General features: G+C 34.3%; 2 non-coding genes across 2 annotated transcripts; one reads left to right on the forward strand and one right to left on the reverse strand.

The window, feature by feature from the left end:
• Window positions 1-11,728: 11,728 nt before the first annotated feature.
• On the reverse strand, window positions 11,729-11,800 carry Trnaw-cca (transfer RNA tryptophan (anticodon CCA)). The gene has a single exon. It is a non-coding gene; the product is annotated as a tRNA-Trp (tRNA).
• Window positions 11,801-12,207: 407 nt separating this feature from the next.
• Window positions 12,208-12,280, forward strand: Trnar-ccu (transfer RNA arginine (anticodon CCU)). Its single transcript has one exon. It is a non-coding gene; the product is annotated as a tRNA-Arg (tRNA).
• Window positions 12,281-12,336: the final 56 nt, after the last annotated feature.

Below are 12,336 nucleotides of genomic sequence, written 5' to 3' on the forward strand. Positions count from 1 at the left end.
TGTATTTACTTTTGGAATGGGAGCATTGTTCACTAAATCAGGAAATCAGGTTTTTTATTCAGATACTTCTCGACAAAAGCATCGCAAATTCCGATGAGAGTAAGTAATTATCTTATCTAATTTTTTTACAAGCCTACTTTGTTTGCGAAATGTGTGACATAATCTATTGCTAATTTTAGCTGGGCTAATATGGTTACTTACATAAACTTCCTCCAAATTGGCATGACTTAAATAGCGTGGTCATAATTTTCCCTTCTGTTGTTTTGCGCTTCAGTAGAATAAAGTTATCCGTAAGTTTTCTCCATTTGATTTAGAATATAATTATTTTAGTTAACTCGAGATTCTTCTTAAGGCGATAGGTTTGCAACCTATTAGGTACTATTTATTCACTATTCTTTTATGTAGACAATGTGCAATTCGTCATTGATATTTGTAAATTGCCGTCTGGTCAAAATGCTGCAGTGTAGTTTGTTCAGCCGCTTTTTCTACACATGCTCATTGGAAGCGGTAGTAAATATAATTAGACGTCAATAAGCCATCCCTTCTATCCAATTTTAAAAATAAATCTATTTCTATGTGCATCTCAATTCCGTCATTGTGCCATATTGCTGAACGTGGCCTTTCAGTCTATTTAAGACTATTGGCTGTGTATGTATTTATTTGTGTAAATTTGTGAATTATTTAAATAATTTATGTGAATCTAAATTGCCTTTTTTCTTAACCACCACCCTCTTTCACCATCCAGCCGGGTAAAAAATCTAGCCCAATAATACACATACATAATTATAACATCTTTATTTATTCGTAAAGCCGAAATTTCCAACATTTGAAGGTCTCAACTGCTAGTCTAGAGTAATGAGTCACCAAAAAGCTAAATGATTGCCTTAATATTCAGATTTATGTGGGTGTACTCGTACCACAGCTTTGTTCGCATATTTTTGAATATTTCACATAATACACATACAAGTTGGTCACACTTATAAATTTTCCACCCGTCGTCGCTGAATAATGAAGCTATGTTTATGAAACACAACGCCTCAAAGATATCTGTGTTACATCGTCTGTCTGTTTATACCTCGGTACCTATACTTTAGGCTGCAATATGAGACTGCCACCAGAATTTCGAGAGGTCGCCGAAGGTGTGCGATTGTTAGCAGTGACGTGCATCATTCACAGCAAATCATCTTTACCCTTACTTGATCAACCATTACTTTCAAAAAACGATGTTGTCTCAGCCAACCTCTCGATGGAACACCTAGGTGTACCACTTTGATGATCCACAGGTCCGGGAAGGAGACGTGATTTTATCACAAACAAATTACCCTTTAGCATTTATAATATTAATATGGATTCTTCCTTTTTTGGGCGAGCCTGTCTAGTTAATGCATTCAGCATGCATAATCTCCAACGACAAAAATAAAACAAGAATATTAACAAATAAAATATTACACACTTCGTGATCGTGACTGCTTGAAGTTTAACGCAGTGATTATATGAGTGATTAAAGGAATATCCTAGATTAGCACTATGCAGATGGTATTGTTCTTAAATATTATACAAGAATGTGAAATTAAGTTGATAGAAAGATATAGCTAATATTGATGACGAGAAAGGATTTTTTGATCACTTTAAGATAAGATTTAAGTTGTACTTACATGTCCAAATCTATTTCGATGTTATTGATAGATGATAAATAAATATCAGTACTTTTTTTACTTTTGAAGTAATCTTTACCATAATTAACCTAATTATGAAACAGCATGCCATGAAAACAATACCAGGCAAGCCAGACTAATCTAAATATCTGGTTTAATTATTCCTTGGAAGTCTTAACTAGACCAATCTTGACTGACCAAACTGCTTAAATCAAGCTCTCCTAAGATTTAGATTATAAACTCTTGGTATGTTAACGACAACCATTTCAAGAGCCCTGAATTAATGGAACCCTACCCTGAACTAACTGTTATAATATTTCAAGATAACACTATTTTTCTATGTAGGTAGGTATTGCCGGGTGGTTTTTTTTGTCACTACTGTGCGATGTGGGGAGAATAATTTATTTTAGGCATTAATTGAAGGGATTTTATCTAATATTTATCTCACTCTTGATCACCGGCCGCTGTCCCACCAGCATCACCACAAGTGAAACCCCCGCTTGTCCGTCTTGTTTTTTGCTAACGTCGGAAAGCATTTTACTGTATTTATTATGCGCCATTTTAAACATAACAAATAAATAACTCAAAACTAAGTTTGCTGCCGCTTCTAAAGCGTCAGTGGAGAAGAAGCGGTAACAAAGCAGAATTTTCTTTGATTGCACCCAACATGCCGAGAGGGCTTACATGACTTATCTAAGTTTTAATAAGATATGAATAAAATTGGTTTGTAAGTTACATTAAGATGATGTGATTTATTTTATATCTTGATCTTAACTTGTATAGAAGCTTACTTCGATATTCAGGTCTAAGGTCGCCAATAAAATCTTCAAAAAATGAGCAGCTGAATCGTGCTCACTTGATGCTATCTTCATCATCACGACGAACGACGATCAAGACGAACTGAAATAATACTTTAGATTAACGGCCAAGTAAGCTTACTTGTAAAAAACTTAGGCAAAATGAAGATTTAATAGGTGCATCTTAATTTATTTATTAAAACTTTATTTTATAATTTGATTTCAACTTCGTTTTATCGTATGGAAGCTTACTTCGAGATTCAGGTCTAAGGTCGCAAATAAAATCTTCAAGGCATGAGCAGCTGAGGCGTGCTCCACTTTAGGCAGTCGGAACTTTCCGCTCTTGATCGCCAGCAATTACACCAATCTAGCCAGTCAATCTAACGGCAGTGTGGCGCCTGATTCCAGCTCACTGAAGGAGCCAACGTATCGGCTTAATGAATAGGTACAGCCAACAGAGATAATAGACAGGGCGCCAGTTAAGGTACAGGTGGGAACCCAGAAAATAATTATTGTTGTACCTTAATGCTCAATTGGTCGGTTTGTATTTTACTTTTCAATTTTATAAAGATTTTTTTTTATCCCTATCTAGGGCTTTAACGACTTTTTTTAAGATTACAAGAATAGAAATATTTTTAAGAAGCCTATGCTTATAAACTTGGGATTCCTAATTTAGGCGATGAGCTAGTAACCTGTCACTATTTCAATCTCAATTCAATCATTAAGCCAAAGCTGAATGTTGCCTATCTTTTTAACACTGTTGGCTCTGTATACCCCGCAAGGTATAGATATAGACGTGATTATATGTAATGTATCTTTTTAAGGCAGTTGTTAGTATCATAGGTCAATATTTATACGCCAATTTAAGTATATCAAGTACGTGCTTAACAATGAAGGTCCTGTATATCTAATGATTCTCACGCTCATTGGGAAATCGTTGCAAAAACTGATCCCTGCGTATGGCACTTCAAGTTATTTCTGCTTACAGAAATGGTAACCATTAATTTTTTACCCGCAGCTCGTTAGTAAGTTGACTGGTTCTCGCCGCTGATCGATTACAAAATTAAAAATAGGTCGCCGCTTTAAATGCTCAGTAAAAAATATAGCTGCCATGAATAAACGCGAAAGAGTGGCATGATATCCTTTTGCTTATAGAAAATATGCCTGCCATTTTGTGCCTAGCAATCGTAGACATAAAAAAATTATGTTGATGACGATGATTCAGAAATGAAATGAATCCTCTTGGAGTTATAATCTATAATCAATATAAATAATCTAATAATCATTTTGCCGGCTGACCTTGATCCCGTTTGCTTGGTGTAAAAATACCTACGTAAAAATTTAAGTCAAATGAAGGAGCAGCTGCCTGTCTTACCTTTCTTACCTCTAATCTTCAACAGTACCCAACTTGGATTGTGTTAAAAAATTTCACACTTGAAAACTAAGATTTGTACTGTCCTACGGAAAAGGTACATTAACCTTCTTTGAAGAATTCGTCCTCCAACAACAGTACTTGACGTCATTCCATGTTAATCAACATTTTTTTTAAATTTAATATTTACTAAATTCCGCCACAATGAGTAGGTAGCAGTACAAGTTATAGATAGGTATATTAGTATCCGTGCATTGTGTGAAGTGGGGTCTCGCAAATATAGAAAGTTGTCTAGATATCTAGTCAGACGGCGCGGAGGTGTGACGCTAAGTATATGTCAGCTGTCTGTGGTCAGGCTGAATGTGTGCATTACGCAAGCATAAAAGTGCTAAATATAAAAACGAGATGTTACTGGATTTAGGAGGAATTAGTAAATAACATCATTTAAATAGGTACCTATGATGAAAGTTTGAAAAAAGTGCATCCAGTAGTTTCGTCGAATTGGGTGAGTCAGATTTTACACGAAGCGACTCTCATCTGACCTCCGCTCTTAGTTTGACCGTGGAAAGTCATGGCGGCCACATCACGCGATTTTTTCTCATAACTTATATAAGGCTCATGGTGTTGTGTTGATACTTACCATGGCACTGTAGGTAATCATAAGACAAACTTGGGTTTTCAATTAGTCTCATGGTCCTATATTTAAAGAACAGCAGCCAAAAACCATGAGTTCTAGAAAACCAATATTTTTTAAAATTCTGTATTTTCAAACCTTCTGCCCAAACTAACAATAGCTTTTATGTACATAACTAGCTGTTGCCCGCGACTTCGTCCGCGTAATTCGAGTTGAATCTTAATCATACAGTATATACAGACAGACAGACAAAAAATGTATCCGTTTCAGTCAAAATATTAAATGTACAAAATATTTTTACCGTTTTATTATATGTAGTATTTTGATTTTCAGTTGTTTTAATAAAATACTCAAACAACACAAAAAAAAATATTAAAAAAAAATCTTGTTTTTGTTGGAATTCGAACCGGGCTAACCACTGGACCATCGAGGCCATTACATACATATGGTCACGTCTATATCCCTTGCGGGGTAGACAGAGCCAACAGGCTTGAAAAGACTGAATGGCCACGTTCAGCTATTAGACTTAATGATAGAATTGAGATTCAAAAAGTGATAGGTTGCTCGCCCATCGCCTAAAAAAGAATCCCAAGTTTGTAAGCCCATTCCTTAGTCGCCTTTCACTTATATTTATATGTTATAGGTATAATGCTGTCGAATAATGATAAATGACTTTGAATTTTTAATTTCGTAACTTATTTACAGGCAAACTGATGCCTTGAGTTCATTCAAATGTCGATAACTTCTTTTTAGTGAACCTATTTTGATGAAACAAACTTTAAATGTTATTCTGAGTTAAAACAAAGCAATTGGTGAAAGTTTGAAGTAAATCGGTTCAGTACTTTCGGAGATAATCGTGATCATACATACAGACAGACAGACAGACAAGAAATTAAAAAAAAAATTTTTTGCTTTCTATTATTCATTCTAAGTGTTCCTCTATCCATTTCAGTCAAAAATACTAAATGTACAGACAAAATATTTTTCTATTTTATTATATGTATAGATTACACCTCTACATGACGCTGATGGGAGATCCAACAATTGGCTTAACATTTCCCCAGCAGAATGTTGGATTCCGCTGGAGTTTTACGATACACTCATTTTATATATTCATAAACACAAGTTCTACCTAATTATTATACCTAGTTACTTTCATTCGGATCCCAGAAACATTTTTGCTGGTGTTACAGAAAAAAACAAATTTAAAAAAATTAGGTATCTGTACATATCAAACAAAGTGGAATAGGCATATTTAGTGTAAAACATCATTTTCTTTTCTCTAAGATATAATCACGCATGATGTCGATAATGTATTTTGGTATATCTTATGATTTGTACGTGCCACATTGAAATGGCACGTTTCATTTAAATATGTACACTAATTGGATACTTTCAGGCCGAGCTTTATCTGTTAAAATTGCACATACGTACATACATCATACTCTTTCTGTTATTCATTCCGAGGCTAATTGACGCCATGGACTGTGCGCTACGCTAACGCCTCTAGATAAATATCAAAGTTTGCAAAAATATTGAAGGAATTGCATCAGCGCCGAGGTATATGTCAAATTAGAAATACCTATATTATACTCCTGCTGAGATTTGTTGCAGATAAGTATTCTTCTGGGATGAGCCCAGGAAAATAAAGGAGTGCGTTAAAACCCTTAGATACATATATTTTACATGTGGCGCGACTCCCAGCGACACCCTAGCTGTTGTTTGTTTAACTTCAACTGTTAGTTCTTGACACTGATAGGTTAGGTATTTTACCTACAAGGTACATGTCACCTTTGAACTATACCTAACTAAAAATATAGAGAAAAATATATTTATATACCTATATATAATTCTTCATTTCATGACTTACTTTTGTATAGTGATGAAATATCTGCAAACACGGGTAACGGGTGCCGTGTGGTTTTAGGCAAAAATAGAAAAAAAGAATCTCTCCATCTCTCTCCCATGGATGTCTTAAAAGACGATTTTGGAAAAGGGTGATGATATACTTGGGATTCCTCTTTTAGGCGATGGGCTAGCAACCTGTCACTATTTGAATCTTAAATCTATCATTAAGCCGAGCCGCTGACCGTGGCCTTTTGTTGACTGTTGGCTCTGCCTACCCTGCAAGAGATATAGACGTGATAAATGTTATATTTTGATATGTTCAAACGGGTAATAACAATATGGTTACAAAATCATGATCGTATTGAATACCCACGTAGGTAATTTACCATCTTGTAAAAGGATCATTTAAACTAATTTTGTTTTTCACAACAATTGATTATATTGAATGTCCACAATGACGTAACACAGCCGTTGGCAGCTTCTGATTGGCCAGTTTAAACAAGCCCCCGCGCGTCATGCGCATGCCCATCAAACCGAGGATATCAACGTGACTGAAACCACGACTCATTGTTACACTTTACTCCTGTTATCGCTAACACACCCATTCAGTTCATAATACAAAGTCAAATAAACAAACATAATGAATCGACGCATTCAGGGATTATTTTTAAGCCGCCATTATAAGTAATCTTTTGGTGACGAACGTGATATTAATCTAATGTCTTTGTAATGCGACTCTGCGAAATCATATGATGATTAAAAAAACTATTTTGCTAGCCTGCAAAGCCTCTAATATGTACCATACAAAAATATTAAAAGAAAAATTAGTGTAATGATCACACTGATCATTATCATTAGGCAAGCACTCCTGCTAATAATAAGTCGCGGAAAAGTATGATTAATGATTTCGCATCATTAAAACAAACAAAAATACTCTTGTTAATTACAGACAATTGGTGTTTGTTCTAAAGTCCACCCAGAGAATTTCAAACAAATGCGTATAATTACGTAGCCATTTGAAAACCAAGACAATTTTTGGCCTAGTGACGAAAATGTGATGCAATCGTTTCACATACCTTGCTTCTGAAACCAATTACCGAGAATATAACACCAATTACTATACATATACTATATAATACTATACACCCACTTACTAACGATGCATTAAATCTGAAAGTAGATAAATAAATACGGGCTGAAAGTATTTAGGCCAACTCCTGTTACCATACATGTGGAGGTAATCACGTGCATTTTGTTGAAGCAATCTCGCGTCATGCAAATAATGCAAAACTCGTGTGACTTTACATGAGCAGTGAGCCATATCGTGGGTGTGTCACATAAATTGTTTATGCCGAACATTAATTGAAAACCGCCTGAAACTAATCAGACTGCTTCGTCATCCAATTGGAAATAAACGCAAATTTTCCTGAAACAGCCAGCTGTTATTAACCTGTATTCTGGGTTTATAATGAACGGAAAATTTCTACAGGTGGTATTTATTCACCGCCATGGCCTTGCTGGTTTTATAGTCTGGACGTAATTTGCTTTTTCGCATATTTTCTCGTATTTTGAACTTCGGACGGTGAATTATTAATATTGTTATTTTTCCTAAAAGTTCATAACACCCGTTGTCAATAAAAAAATAATGAGAAAAAATTTTGCAAACAAAAAAACTTGTGAACTGTCTGTACTAATGTGTTTTAAGTTAGCTTATATCTGTAATTTTAATCTGTACAATCTTAAATTATTCAATGAAATCTCAAGAAAACCACGAATCACATTTGACAATGTGATGTAGGTATAAAATCATACAAAATCATACCATTAGTGCTGTATACAAGTATTTGTTAGTGATTGTTTGCGAATTCTAAACGATTTGTGAGGGATGTGACATCGAACACGCGCGCCAGAACGAGGGTCAATTGGTCTGCGGAGATCACAAAAACTTAATAGGCTATAATGAAGATTCATTACCAGAACGGCACTGTGTGCGTCAAAATCACAAAACGTTCGTCATCATATTTTTTTGTAATTTTGTATGCATTATTGTACCGTCAAGGTCGAAATAAATTAGAATGTTGTCACGAGATTCAAAGCAACGACTATTAAGGCACTTATATATAGGACCAATGTAGTCTGTGGTAGATTCGTATTTACACAAAGTCATATCAGAGATTTTATTCATATAAGTAGGGTTAAAATCGATGTATATTATCACATAACATGATGCAGATTATTGTGCTTAGTATTTTTCTTAGAAATTTAAAGAATACTAGAGCACTCTTGCTGTAGTTGTTGAGCACTGGTCCTCTGAACAAAAAGGCAAAAAAAATATGAATTCCTAAAGCTGAAACCCGCAGGCACTTAAAATGCATTACGCAGATGTTCTACAGATAATTGAAGGTTATAAGTATGTAAATAGTTAGAGTTAACAAATGTTATATTTATTATATTGTACGATAATTAATATTACAATAAGTATCATATTAGTACCTTAATAAAATTAATTCACTTAATAAAATTCTTAGGATACAGTAGTATAATATTCCATAAAATAGGTATTTCTCGGGAAACGTTATATTGGCCAAAAGAAAAAATGTTTATCTATAAAATATATTTAATTTTATACACTGTAAAAGTTTTTTTCGTGTTAAGAAAGTGGCTTAAATATATAATAATAATGTCATAGTAACTTAGTAAAAGTTAATAAATAACAACCCATATTTAACTAGCATTCATTTTCTTAAACATAATGGATACTGCAATTACTTTTTGGCTGAAAATAACTCAGTGACAGGTAGGCAAGGTAATTATCTACCAGACGATGCGCAGTTGCCGAAACAAGACTGTTAATAGTGTTAACTGAACGTACATTGAATCGATAAAAACACTACTTCGTTCTCCAGTCACTGCATGACCTCCAAGTGTAATACCAATAAACCCCAGAACACACACCAATTCAACTTATGAAAGTGTGTCGTATGCATACATACATATATTCACATGTATATCCTTTGTGGGTAGACAGAGCCAACAGTCTTGAAAAGAAAGACCACGTTCAGCAACATGGCGTTGACACGTTGCTAGCCCATCGCCTACAAGAGGAATTCCCAGTTTTTAAGCCTTAGTTGCCTTTTACGACACCCATGGGACAGATATGGAGTGGTTCTATTCTAAAATCATATGTCGTCAAACGGCACATGTTGTATGCATATTACTGTAAAATAGTTTTTGCAGCAGTACACGACACTTGGTAGTTGTGACTTGTATGTGTGAATGCATAAATTTGTGAGTTTGTAACTTTCTCACTGAGCTTTCAGACGCTTCTGTTTATCTATGGTACTGTTAATGTAAAATTCACTTTATCCCATGTAGAGGATCAATCGGGTCGAAGTGAATTTGCTTTTCTTAGGTATCATGAGGCCTATGTCTTAGACTAAAAATTAGAATCGTGTGCACGGATATCAACACTGGCGCCAGTTATTTTCCAACAATATGAATCATTTGGGCACACCTGACTTTTAATAATACTGGGAGGGATATTTAACGAACATTGCAAAATTAAAAAGGCAGAATGTGTAACGTAGTGAACATTGCCACACCCCCATGACGAACATTTGTTTATCAAACGATTGATAAAAATGTACCTTCGCCTTCAACGGACTAACTTCACGGCCTTATCTATATTCCGCATACTTATCCAAAATAAATAAAGTTTAATTGTAGCACTAATAAATTAAAGATAAAAGTGAATGTGCGAAGATCAAAAGTCCATGCCTACATTATTTTTCAACGAATATGATGTTACCTTGACCGAATGTGCATGTCCTTTAAAACATTTATGTTAAGCTAAGCTAACATAATAAGCTTGTTTTAAATAAATTAAGGTATGACAATACAATTTTGTTTCCTCATTTCGGTGTATGAATACCAAGTCGGGCTACATATTTACCGGCAGGCACCACTGTGTTTAGTCGCCGCCCCGTAAGAAACATATTATTTATAGGTAAACTTAAAGATATGCCTACCTGTCCCGATCAAATTCCGTAAATAAAATCTTTATTTCCTATGGCTACAGTAGGTAGGTACTTCTCGCTAATGGAGCATGTTGTCGGTGAAGTTACATTTTAATAGTCATCCATCCATATTTTGGTGACTTTTTAGTATTTTAATCCTATAATGACTTAAATGTAATTTTACATTTGAAATTTAATCTAAATTAAACTAATTGAACCTACTTAAAAAATTCCATATTGCGGGCAATTTGTTTGTATCGTGATCCTTGACTTGGCTGAAACCGGATACATACAATTATCAATTTGTACGTTGTATTTCTGCTTATCGTGTCTAATCCTGTTTGCTATCTTTATGCGAGTTCTGATCGGCATATTTGATGTCCTGTCACCGTTGGGGGGTCTGTGAACCATTATTTAATTTTAATGTACTATTTAGAATCCGAGATTAATAAAAGTAACTCCACGCCAAGGCTCCACGCATACGAAATTCATGGGAAAAAGTTAGTTTGGCTGGCCTAGGTATTATTTATTTCTTCAAACGGAATAGTCTGGCTGGAGACGAGTGTTTAGTGTGTTCACATCTATGAAAATTTAAAAGTCTCTAGTACACACTTGGCCAGAGTATATCGCTTCCAATTACATTCATTTATATAGAATAAACATGGAATAGCTTAGCATAACCCTTGACTGCGGAACTAAGTAACAAAATCTCTTGATTTCGCACAAATTTTTCTACCCGCTTGGAGCTTGTAGCGACAAATTCTTGGATGGCTATTATTTTCGGATCATTTAACAATATAACTAAAAAGTTGACAAAAATTCACTAATATTGACGGTTTTATAATGAAATTTAAGTAAACACATATAATTTTATTATTTTAGCATAGGTAAGTAATTTTTAAAGCAATAACTTTCAAATGTTTTTATAGTTCAGTGAAAAAAAAATATAGGTACGCATATACACAGCGTGCAACTTTAAAGGCTTAATTACATTTTTGATATCAGTTTCTATTTTTATGATGTGTTTTCAAGTTCTCATTGTCACTTTTTTTGTTAACTTCGCTAATAAATCATGACTTTAACTGACTTAAAGTAGCTCAAACTGTTTGCGATTTTATTAGCATCGATGTTGAAATTGACCAAATGCCGAACAATGCACTTCACGAAACCAATCGAATATAACGTTAAAATTGTCTTCAATTTGTTACAAAACATTGGTCATTTTTTTTTACCTTGTTACTTATGGAAACTTTAACCTTTATAAGTTAACTTGATGATAATATAAGCTATTTTACCTACGGGTAATACGTATGAAAGATGAGCAAAGCCGTGGCCTGCAAATAAATGATAAATAAAATAAAAGTATTAAAAAATAAATAATATATTTTCCAAAAAGAACATTCCTTTGACCCCGACGTGATTTGAACACGCAACCTTCTGATCTGGAGTCAGACGCGCTACCGTTGCGCCACGGAGTCGTTATGTTACATGTCGAAATAGAAGTACTTAAACGCATAGTCTATATTATTTAAAACTTAATTAGATACTTGATTGAATATTGTTTGCTATTCTAATAGTTTGAATAAACTAAAGTTTAGGATGTACCGTCTTGATTTTGCATAAATTCTCAAACACATAGCGCCATCTGTAACTAAACATTATTGTTGTAGTTTCCCTAATGCACAACTAGAGGGCACTCTTTATAACATTTGTCTGAAAATGAAGAATGTAATTTGAAAGAATGATATGTAATTCTAATGATAAAAAAAGTCAATATGAAATATGTAGGTAATATTTATTTACATATTATTCCAAACATTCCATTAAAACAATCATATTTTGTTATTTTTCACATAACTTTTATAAATTCACCAGTTAATGTCAAGCCCCTGTGGCCTAATGGATAAGGCATCGGCCTCCTAAGCCGGGGATTGTGGGTTCGAGTCCCACCAGGGGTACGTATGTATGTTTTTTGAACTTGTTTCTTTTTTCTTTCAGTTCTGCTATTAAATTT

This window comes from Amyelois transitella, chromosome 3 (assembly GCF_032362555.1).
Source record: "Amyelois transitella isolate CPQ chromosome 3, ilAmyTran1.1, whole genome shotgun sequence".
Taxonomy (NCBI): Eukaryota; Metazoa; Arthropoda; class Insecta; order Lepidoptera; family Pyralidae; genus Amyelois; species Amyelois transitella.